The 11,909-nt window shown below is 35.3% G+C and overlaps 1 long non-coding RNA gene across 1 annotated transcript in view; it reads right to left on the reverse strand.

Annotated features, from left to right (window-relative positions):
- LOC147642739 (uncharacterized) overlaps positions 1-11,909 on the reverse strand; it is a 77,413-nt gene that overhangs the window by 20,812 nt on the left and 44,692 nt on the right. The window lies entirely within an intron of this gene.

An 11,909-nucleotide genomic window follows, 5' to 3' on the forward strand; every position in this document is an offset into this window, starting at 1 on the left:
ATAATGCCACCTATAATGGCAGCATCAACAAAGACCTGAACAAGAAACATCCGCAGTGAGTCAAAGTTAACAAGCAAACAACAAAGTCGAGCGAGTTTTCCACACGAAACTCAATGAATGCCACTTGGGAGGAGGAGGAAAACCGCTTGCCGGAAAACTCCTTGAGTACTTTCTTTTTTTCTACGCTCCCTTTTTTCTCTTTGAGTAATTTTATAGAGAATACATCTAAGCATATGTATGTACTATTGTTTTGTATATATATTTTTCTTTTATGAACAATCGTAATATACAAAAGATTTTCACCAATTTCTGCTGGCTTTGAGTTTGTAAACATTTTGTGGCAATAAATTTATTCTAATTTCGAATAAAAAACAAATAAATAAAGGTTCACAAATTTTCGAATATGTAAATGAATCAACTGTAAAAAACTTTGAAAAGCTAATTGAAACCTGTTGCTTTTCAAGGCCCTTTCTAACACTACAAAAAACATGAATAAATATTAAAATAGCAATTTGAGTCCTACTTTGATGACTTCAGTATAAATATTAGCAAGTAAAACAAACCCAGCTTATTCTTTATTTTAATGCATGCATAAATTTCAAAGTAGAATTAGTAGCTTTGAAACCCCCTAATGAGAATTCAAGAAACCGGAATGGTTTTCTAATTGGGAACCATTTGCTTTTCAAGGCCCTTACCAACACTGCCAAAACATTAATGTTTAAATTGCAAACAGAATCGTTAAGTGAACGAGCAGAACTCTATATTAAACCCAAGCAGGGGAGAGAAATACAAAAAAAATATAAAAGGACATGACTCGGGTAAATGACAAGCTTCCATCTCCGAAGAGAGCTTGTTGACGGTGGCCAAAAAGTGGTGGAAAAGGAGGGGAGGGGGGGGGGCTTGTAGGCGGGAATTGGTAGTTGGGGGCGTGGCGCTGGCTGACAGGCAACTCATCAGCAGCCAAGCATCGCATTTTGAGATAAAACATAAAGAGCGCACCTAATGTCAGCATGTGTGTATGAGTGTGTTTATGTATGTGTGTGTGTGTATGAGTGTGAGTATGAGTGTGTTTGAGTGTGGATGGGTGCCCGCATCGATGTTAAGTGTGCGGCACAAGCACAGCAGTGGTCAAATTTATAGCAATCAGGATAAAGTGAAGCTAGTAAATAAAAGAGAGGCACGCTTAGAGAATCCAATGGATAAAAATGTTACGTTATTGTGGATAATTTATAAATAACATTTAAAAGAGATAATTAAATTATATTATTTATGATATATACACAATTACAATTTCACAATTTTTCCATTTATATTTGAAGGCAGATTTTAGTTCAAGAAAGTATCAAAATTTTATAATATATAATAAAATATATTTGGTGGTAAGGGCAATATATCACCTACCCATAATATTTTGTATATAAATAAAATTATATATAATATATAAAAAAATTAAATATAATAACTAAAGCTCTATAATTTCTTCAAAAAATTCTTTGATTTATTTCCTATCTTAAGATAATAAAAATTCATATTATGCTTATATTTTCAGCACTAATTTTACTTTTTTTTATTTTTTACCTATTTTAAACTCCCAAAAATTCATAAATAACTTATATTTTCTAAATTTATGTAACAATGAAACTCAACCTACGAAATTGATCAATATCCTTTCTTATTACAAAATATATTTTCTTCAAAAACCATCAGTTATATTTTAAATAACAGCTCAGAATTCGTTACTTAATAGCTTTAAATATCTTTTGCTTTTAGCTAATTAAATATGTTGAAATATTTTATTTATTATAATATATTACTATTATTTTATTATTACAAACTTTAAAATTTTAAGTTGCTAAGTATAAGAAACCCGCTTGATTTATATTAAATTTTGTTAAAAATTTGTTGTTTAAAATCCACTTCTTCCTTCACTTGTATATTTGTTTAATAAAAAAAATCGTAATAAAACGTGTTTTATTAATATAAATTTGGCTTATAAATTGCAAATTACCCTTTACTATATTTATTTAAATTAAAAAAAAATAAGGACATTTACTATTTTTTCAAAAGAGACTGTTTTGTGAATGCGTGTGATTTGTTGGTGCTGTTGACTTTAGATAATGTCGTTTGTTGTCTGCCATCGTCGACCGCTTTTGTTTGTTTGAATGTTTGTTTGTCTCAGGGTATGTGTGTGTGTGCTGGTGTGTGTGTGTGCGGGTGTGTGCGGGCATACATACGTGTGTGTATATTTGTCTGTTTGTTTGACTGATTGTCTGTCATTTGGTCTGATTGTGCGCCTATTAGTACACAAATGAATGAATAAGTGCGCACACACTCACACCCATCACACACACCCCTCATCTCATCTCATCTCATCTCATTTCATTTTCATTTTCATTGATTGAATGGCCCGACCCTAGCGCCCCCCTCACCGACCATAAAAAGCCCCCTCAATTGGCCTAGTGGATTATTTGCGCTTTAAGCCTTTAAGTCTATGTTAGACAATTGGCTGCCAAACAAAACGAGGAGGGAAAACGCGGAAAGCGGTGCTGAAAAAGTCACAAACTGTCTGTCTGGGAAATCCAAATTGCGATGGATGGGTGCTCAGTGTGTGTGTGAGCTTTAATAGTTGTAATGCGATTTCGTCACCTCATCGGACTAGGAGTCCTTCGCGCTTTTCACACCCTTTTAGGGATCATTCATTCATTCGTTCATTCATTCCTTTTGTCGGTCGGCGGCCTTTGATTAGCTTTTCCCACTGTTTGTGCGGTGGCTTTTGGCCAAATGCCTCGCACAGAGGGGCCAAGTTTGATTTGCCTAATTGGCCAAGCCAATTCGCAATTGGCCTGCCTGTTATTGACGGTTTGACGGATTGCAAAATGTGAGAAGGGGGCTTTGGTAGCCACAGTATAACTAATAGTAATTCAACTAAACCTAATTGTTAATTGAAATGTTTAATTAAATATACAGGATTCTAATTAGGGATGTCAGGAAATTTCAGAATAAAGATAAAGAGTCGACATAAGCATAATAAGTCGATAAATAAATCGAATTTCTAACGTTGCTATAAATATAGATAACTCGATATTTTATTCAATAAATGGAGTGGAATACATGGACAAAGTTCTGGTATGGCAGAAAATATCTATTTATCAATAATACTAGTACTATTGTTGTTATCTATGATCATTAATTACCTATCACCAGTAAGTATGTAGATCAGTTACTAACTTTGAACACTAATAAACAATGACTTGCAACTTTTGGAACACAACACATATCTGAGACCTGGCCGGCTGAAGACACTCCGTTCCGGGGATGTTAGAACTAGTTGGGAATCATATACATGTGCGAGATTTGTTTTGAAACATTAAAGAGCAAGCTATTTAAATGAAACTATGGAGTCATTAGTCTATATAATTTAACTACTATATAATTCTGAGCATGGCGAATCGGTGGACCATATATATATACATATGTATATATAGCTGACATAGAAACAATCGGACGATATACAGAACAATAATCATTAATTAACTATGACCAGTAAGTATCTATGACCAGTAAGTAACTCGGAACAGTAATTAGCTATGACCATTAAATAACTATGATCAGTAAGTATTTATGAATAGTAAGTAACTTTGACCAGGAGGTAACTATGATCAGTAAGTATCTATGACCAGTAATTAACTATGATTAGTTAGTTTCCATGAACATTAAGTAACTATGATCAGTAAGAATCTATGCCTAGTAAGTATGTGTGATCAGTAACTATCTATGAACACTAATAAACAATGACATGCAACTTTTGAAGCACAACACATATCTCAGACCTGGCTGGCAGAAGTCACTTTGTTCCGGGGATGTTAGAACCAATTGGGAATTATAGGCCCAGATGTGCGAGATTTGTTTTCGAAGAAATTTAAGCTATATGAATGAATCTATGGAGTTATTTTTCTATATAATTTTACTGGTATATAAGTGGGAGCATGGCGAATCGGTGGGCTATATATATAGCTGCCATAGGAACAATCGGATGATATATAGGAAAATGAAAAAAATTTGTACAAAATTATTTTAATTTTTTAGTATAACTTATCAACTTTATTAAATCTTGTTGTTTATATCATAAAACTTAAAAATGGTTAAATAATGCCATAAAAATTTTAAGGTAAAGTTGTTTTTTGTTTTGTATTATTTAAAATATTTTAGTATAACTTATCAACTCTGTTAAATCTTCTTATTTATATTCTAATCCCTACAAAAAAAAAAAAAAATGGTTAAATAATGACAATAAAAAACCCTAGTCACACACACACACAAGTCCTCAAGTTAGACAACTGTCCACACCTATTCTAATAGTAATTTCTCACTTGAGCTCATCAAACGAAATGCTGGGTCGCCGAGGTGGGCAATGGGGGTGGCTTTTTGGGGTTGCTATTAACACTTATTTACAACATGTACAGCAATTGGGAATTTAGCTTGGCCACTTGAGCCACTTAAATGTTCGAGAAAACAAACAAATTGAGTGGACTTAGCTGGGCATTTGTCTACAACAATTGGGCCCAGCAAAAACACATCCGTGTGACTATGAATATAATATAGACACTGTGAGAAAATACAAGCAATTGATTGAATAGAATTTATATAATCATATAGGTAGAATTTTCTATATTTATTAAGTGTAATAAGTATACTTTTTGTATCTAGAAAGTACTTTAAACATTTTTTAAAGTATAATAATCTAGTATGATATGATATACTGATAATTTTACATTTAAATATTTCTAAAATTTAATACCCAATCAATTGAATTTCTCTCTCTGCATACACACAGACTTTCCCCCCCGTTTCAATATAGATATTTAGCTCTAATGATGCGCATAAATTTGTCAGGGTCAGGAGAGAGTTGGGCAGGGCAGTTGCAGCATCATTTAGCACCCAGTGTTTGGTCCACTTCACTCCCAACGAACCAACCAACGAACCCGGTCTGGCATCATAAACACAGTGCGCGCAAATTGTTAATTGACACATTGCTACACTCAAGTGGTTCCCTAATGGTCCTCTCTATGCTGTGAGTGTGTATTTTGGGCAGGGAATGTGCTGAGCTTCAATTAGTTTTTGGTAGTAGATGAAAAAAAGAAAGAAATATATACATGTACATATATATGGGGGAATCCCGGGAAAAGTCCACTGACTTAATTATATATGGCCAGAAATTGTGCCTAACATGTTTATACATCAATAAATTCGTATTAGGGGAAGGCCATAGACCATCATTAGTGGTTACTTTTGCGGTTTGTGTATCTTATACATTAAGAACATGAAATATTACTTGGTTTCTAGATGAAAACAAATATTTAAAAGTAATATGGTTATAATACAAGTATATAAACAGGTTCTTTTGCTTAGAAGCTGTGTAATTCAGTAGCTTAAGTATTATTCTTCTCAATACTAATTAATGACTTTCCACCATTATCATTTTAATTGAATTAGAAAGCAGCCAAACAACACAGTTCGATCTTGACTTAATCCCATCATCATTTAGAGCCATCTCCCACCCCCACTGGACAATTCATCAGGACAATCTTCGAGTTTAAATTAAATCAAATAATTGTTCGCCGGCAATCAGCATCGCATCGCATCGAAATCCACTTGAGCTGAGAGCGTCTCTCAAAGACGTCTTGTCCGACTTTGCTCATTTGAAATTCATTGAATTTTGCGATAATTTGATTAGGCCACGCCCCCACAATTGCTTTCCAGTCAAGGGGAATGAGATGGTGTCTGGTCTTTGGGCTCTGGGCTCTGGGCTCTGGGCTCTGGGCTCTGGGCTCTGGGCTCTGGGCTCTGGGCTCTGGGCTTTTTGGCTTCTGGTTTTGAGTCTCCACTCGTCTGGCTTGTCATGTCAGAAATGCCTTTCTGACATACATAAATTGCAATTGCAGTTTGGAATTTCCATTTAAATGCCTGACATGGCATTGTGCCATTTATCACAAGTATATATACATATATGTATATATATCAAATAAATTAGTTAAATATTATGTTATCCAATTAGGAAGGGGAGGAGGAGGCCAAAGCCATAGCCATTCTGTCAGCATAAATTGCCAAGTCGCCGCATTTGATGTGACAACAATAAGGCCAAGAGTCAGAGTCAGAGTCAGAGTCTGGCATTCAAATTACGACAAACTGAAGGCAGCTATATTGTTGGCGACACTCTGCCCCAGGACCAGTAAGTCCCTTAACCCATCCCTCTATCCTTAAGTCCCCCAAAAGCAGTCGCAGTTAATCTGCCCCCACAAGTTGGCAGTTCAAAATGCTAATCACCACATGACATTCATTGTCTGTGAAACAATTGGACTCCCTTAACTAACACGCCTCGCCATCATCATCATTATGAATCGCATTATGTGACCGCGAATCGTGCCTGGGATGCTGTAAATGGGTTAAGCAAATCGTCAATATCAGTGGATCTGTCTCTAATTAAATTCAGCAAAGCATAAGCTTTGTAAACTACTTGGACAATGGGTAAAGTGAGGCCTATAAAAGTAATAATTTAAGTAATTCGAATATAATACATAGGAGTGCACAAAGTTTAAGATGCTTGTATTGTTCATCTCAAAAGATAGGAATATATATAATACACACTTTCTGTTTTATCAATAATGTAACTTTTTAAGTCTATTACAATTTATTATATTAGTACATAATTAATTATTTAATTTAATAACTAAAATGATAGAGCACCTCAAATGCATATCAAATGTCACAAATATAACAATCAGACTCATTTAATTTCATTTCACAATAACCACACAATCAATTTCTTTGATAAATATATTTTTTAGAGAAAAACAAATCATGAGATTAATCACAGGTGTGAATTATTATAATTGATTTTACAAATTATCAAATTTAATTTAAACAATTGAAAAAGCCTTTAGAACAAATCACCAACTTATGACAAATGTATATAACATTGCATTTATGGCAATAGTATGGAAAATTGACTTAAATAATAAATCTTTCCCATGTTGAAGTAGCTTAAATCGATTCCTGTGATTAAATCTTTACAATTTCATTATTTAAAGCCCAACAAAATTCTTCAATCTTTAACATACAAAATTCAATTACTTGAGCAGGTTAAATTCACACAATTGGGCAACAAAAAGTGTGCACAAACCGCAACCAGTCCAAGACTAAGAATTTCTAATTTACAAATAATAGAGGAATAGACTTGCTAAATCCAATGCTAATACAAAAATTCCTCTAATCACAAAGTGACATGTGACGGTTTGAATGTACATATAATAAAAATAAAGTACGGACCGCAGGATGAAATGCAATTATTCTTGTTGCCCTGTTCATGGTTAGTTATTTTTGCATATTGTCAACATAATTAAATAGGCTTTTGACTTTCTGTGGTTACACGGCCACTCAAACACCGACATGAGTGCGGTACAGCCTACTACTCGTATGAATATGTACAAGGACTCGCTCGTTTATTCAGAAAACATTCAGTGAAGTGCCCTTGACTGACGAACACTGAAACACTGAACACGGAATGAGAATTTCCACAGTATCGTCGTAGTATTTGTGGGGGAAATGCAAAATTGTTTTTAGCAAAGTGCACAATGCACTTGACGACTGTCAAAACGGACATGGGACATGGGTTGGGGTCTGTTGTCTTTATGTCCTGTCGTCCTGTCCTGAGCTGAGCTGAGCTGAGCTGGTGCTGTTCTTGTTATTTATGTAAAATGTTGCACAACAATAAAATCGTTGTTAACTGAAAGAAAATGAGGACAATTGCAGCAACTTTTCCGGCAATTTTATATATATATATATATATTGTATGTCTATATATATGAATTGAAACAATGCCATGCCGTTGTCCTTGCCGCTTGCTGCTTGGGTCAGCAATAAAAATTTGTCCTGCGGTAAATGAAATGGATAGCAATTGCGATTGCGATAACTGGCTGCTGGTCAACTCATTCCTCCCCCCCTACGAAAATATACAAAAAACCCACACAATGTCCCGATAAAAAACAAAAACAAAAAAAAATACTGGAGAATCGGCCAAAACAATGGGCCGCCAAACACAAGTTATAGCCGGGTCGAGGTCACTCTGGACGGATGTCCTCTTTCCCGCACTTCCCATATCTACCCTGTAATCGTTGTCCTTAGGGTCATCGTTGGCAGTGGCACATCATCATTTATAGATGGCATAATTCCCAGAAATCCCATTATAGTTCTTTATGTATGGAGTAATTTCACAACGATTATTTAATTGTCCTTTTGCGAACACGGAACACGGAGGACACTTCTGCTCGAAGGTTTCTTGACAATAATTTTAATATTATTTATAGTTTTACTTTTGTATAAATAATGAAATAAACTGATCATAAAATATATTATATTATATTTCTATATAAATAATGAAATAAACTGATCATAAAATATATTTTTATATCTGTACAAAATAAGATAATAGAGTGCTGTTAATCACACAATTGTGCTGTAAAGAGCAAGTCTTTAAAAACAATTATTATTGATTAATTTTTCTTGAAAAACAGCTTAACCAAAAACTTCTCAACAGAAAGACAAAAAAATCCCTTAACAAGAACTTTAACTGCTTGCAAAATTTTACCAATCAGTGTAGAATGTATACTCCTAGAGAGAGCCATTCACAGGGTATAAAAAAGTTAGCTTCCTTTCTAGTTTTTCTGTCGTAACCTCCTCGGTCATTTCAGTTTCAGTTTCCAGCTTGTTGGCATTGCAATTCGATTTTTGCACTTGTGTTTTTTAATATTGCACTTTTGTTATTTCGTTGTTTTCAATGCTTTTTTTATCCTTATTTTGTTAAAGTTTATCTGGCTTGGATTACTGGGTCAATTGGTTGGGCGGTCGCACTCTCTGGGGGCCCTGGTGTGTAGCGAATCAGATTTTGTGGAATCTGGGACAGGGGTTTGCCTAATTAACAAAGTCCTGAAAAGGAAAGTTCCGCACACCCACACACACTCGCTCTATCTCTTTCACTAGCTATCCATATGGCTGTCTCTTTTGGGCTTCTCCCTTTTTGTTGGCTGAACTTTGACCCGTGCATTGACATCGTTTTTGCGTAAACTGAACAGAACTGTGTCAGGTAATTGCGTTCAATAAGCAGGTCGAAATGGGAACTGCAACTCGAACTGAGAGAGAGAGAGAGAACGAAGGATACTAAATGAAAGAGAGGGAGCTATCGATAGAGTGAGAGAGAGAAGGACTCTCACACACATATATGACCTGAATGCCATCCAGTCTCACTTGCATCCTGCATAATTGCTTTATCAATTGCCGCTGCTAGCCCATTCAAATAACCGACTTGCATTTGTGCGTTTAACTCGAAGGATGTCAGGCTGAAGTCCTTCGTCCTCCCCCCCCCCCCCATTGGCAGTCCAATATATCCATTTAGAACACGAGCTCATTTTATGATTGGAAAATCCATATGTACACATTCACCTAACATATATTTTGAGACCAGGATATGGACAAACCAAAAATTCTTCTAAGAGATTTACTTGGAAAATAGCCTAAAATGCAGCAAATAATTGGTTGTATCTGGTTTAAAATTCTTAAATCAATATTACTAAATAATTTGTAATTTAAATTACAGGCAAGTTATTGGTAAAAGTGTCCTTAAAATTCCCAAGTCTGAATTTCGTAAAGGTTAAAGTCTGATCGGTAAAGAAGTTTGCTGGTGAAACAGACTGTACCAAAAACCTGCTTTCGTAAACAAAAAAATTTTTTAATATAATATAAATCCTAAAATATATATCCCAACTCTTCAGTAATCCTTTTAATATCCTTCTCATTTTTAAATCAATATTAAAAAATAATTTGTAATTAAAATTACAAGAAAGTTATTGGTAAAAGTGTCCTTAAAATTCCTAAGCCTGAATTTCGTAAAGGTTAAAGTCTGATCGGTAAAAAAGTTTGCTGGTGAAACAGACTGTACCAAAAACCTGCTTTCGTAAATAAAAAATTATTTAATATAATATAAATCCTAAAATATATATCCCAACTCTTCAGAAATCCTTTTAATATCCTTCCTACCATGGCCAATTTGGGCTCACTTCGCTGGACAATAAAAAGAGAGAATCTATTCAGCATTCCAATTGGCATCTTCGATGCTCTGCTTGCTTCTTCATGCAATCAAGGATTCTTTTTTTATATATTTTTTTTTTGTTATTCTAAAGGGTCCTTTCGAATGCGGACACTGTTGCCCGGCGTCCTGCTGCTGATTTAAAAGCCCGGGGCATAAATATTAGCAAAGGCGTTGCCGCTGACGTGGCTGCAGCAGTCATTTAACTGTTGTCCGCCATGGCTGCTGCAGCGCCACCTCCTTGGTCCTGCTTAACTTTCCTGGGGGTTCCCCTCTATGATTATGCCAGTCAACGAAGTTTCGAGTACACGGAGAGAAAATAGAAAGGAGCTTGCAGGGAAAATGTTAAGCAATAGCTTGGAATTTAAATGAACAAAGGTTATTTGACATTGATATAACATTCAATATCTTAAATATTCGTAATGGTTTGTTAATAATTTTCCTTGTTATCCTTTCCCTAATTTTGATTGTTAAAATATCAAAAATATAGCGCTCAAATTGAAACCATACATTAATAATGTTAAATATTACAACAAGAAGTAGTTCTTTAAATAATTTGAATATCATAGCTAATAATTTAAAAACTCAAGTCAAAAAATATTCAATAATTCAACTTCCATTCAATGGTTTCATTTTAATTAAAAGAAAAAAATAGATCAATGATTTTAGCAAAATTAGGTAAACTAAACACTGACATAAATGTTTAAAGCCTTTTAAATATTATGTATTTTAATATTATTATGTATATCTGCAAGTATTATAAAAACTTATACCATTAAATATTAATTGTTCAATAATATATATTCAGCTGATTAATTACACATAATAATACATTTTCCTATACAACCCAACCAATTTTCCTTAAATTTCTCTCTCTGTAATACACTTCTTAACCCTTTTCTTGCCCAGCATACCCACTTGTTATCCCAAAAATTCAGCCCGGCGCACAATGAATTAAATGAATCTCAATTTCCGTTCGGTTTGCGGTTAAAAGCCGCAATCGTCGTCTTCTTGCCCTTCTGGCTAAAATGCAAATTCTCCGGCACCGAAAATGAAAACAAGCCGGAAAACTCGGAGCTGCAACAACAACAAAAATGGTGGCAAGAATTTTCCTTCCCCAATCCCAAACTCAATGGCGCAACCTTTTTCACCCTTCACCCGTTCTTCAGGAGGTGGTGCATCAATTGCCTGGTTTCCATCTTCCATTCGTTTCTCAAGTTCCCCAAGACCCGTAAATTGCTGCAAGATGCCCCCGAAAGCTGAAAGAAAGCCGGAGAGCTGGGAGCTGGGATTTCTGAAGTCGAAGAAGGCGACTCCTTCCAAAAAAACTTTTGTACCGGCAAAAGTTTTACAACTGTACTAGGACCAGGAGCAGGACCAGGACCAGGACCAGGAGCAGAACGAGGACCAGGACCCGGACCCGGACCCAGACCAGGATGATGATGAGATTCGGGAGAAGAAGGCAGAAGGCAAAGTCGCTGGGTCGCCGTCTGCAAAAGTTTTGCGATTTGTTTGCGCGAAATAAACGCGACGCAGATAATTTGCGCAAAAGTTCGCTTACTGGCGCAGTCGACCTCGCTGCCCCCAATCGTAGCAGGACGAGGAAAACCCCTTTTTGCACCCTCCTCATCCTAATTCCAAGCCAGAAACCCATTCCCATTGCCATTGCCATTCCCATTCCATCTTGTCCAACAATTTCATTTGGGAATATGTATTCCTGGTATGTCCAAATAAACCAAGCAAAATGAAAATGTTTTGCGATCGCTTGAAA

Source organism: Drosophila serrata, unplaced genomic scaffold (genome assembly GCF_035046125.1).
Source record: "Drosophila serrata isolate PLE 108 unplaced genomic scaffold, ASM3504612v1 contig_362, whole genome shotgun sequence".
NCBI classification, from domain to species: Eukaryota; Metazoa; Arthropoda; class Insecta; order Diptera; family Drosophilidae; genus Drosophila; species Drosophila serrata.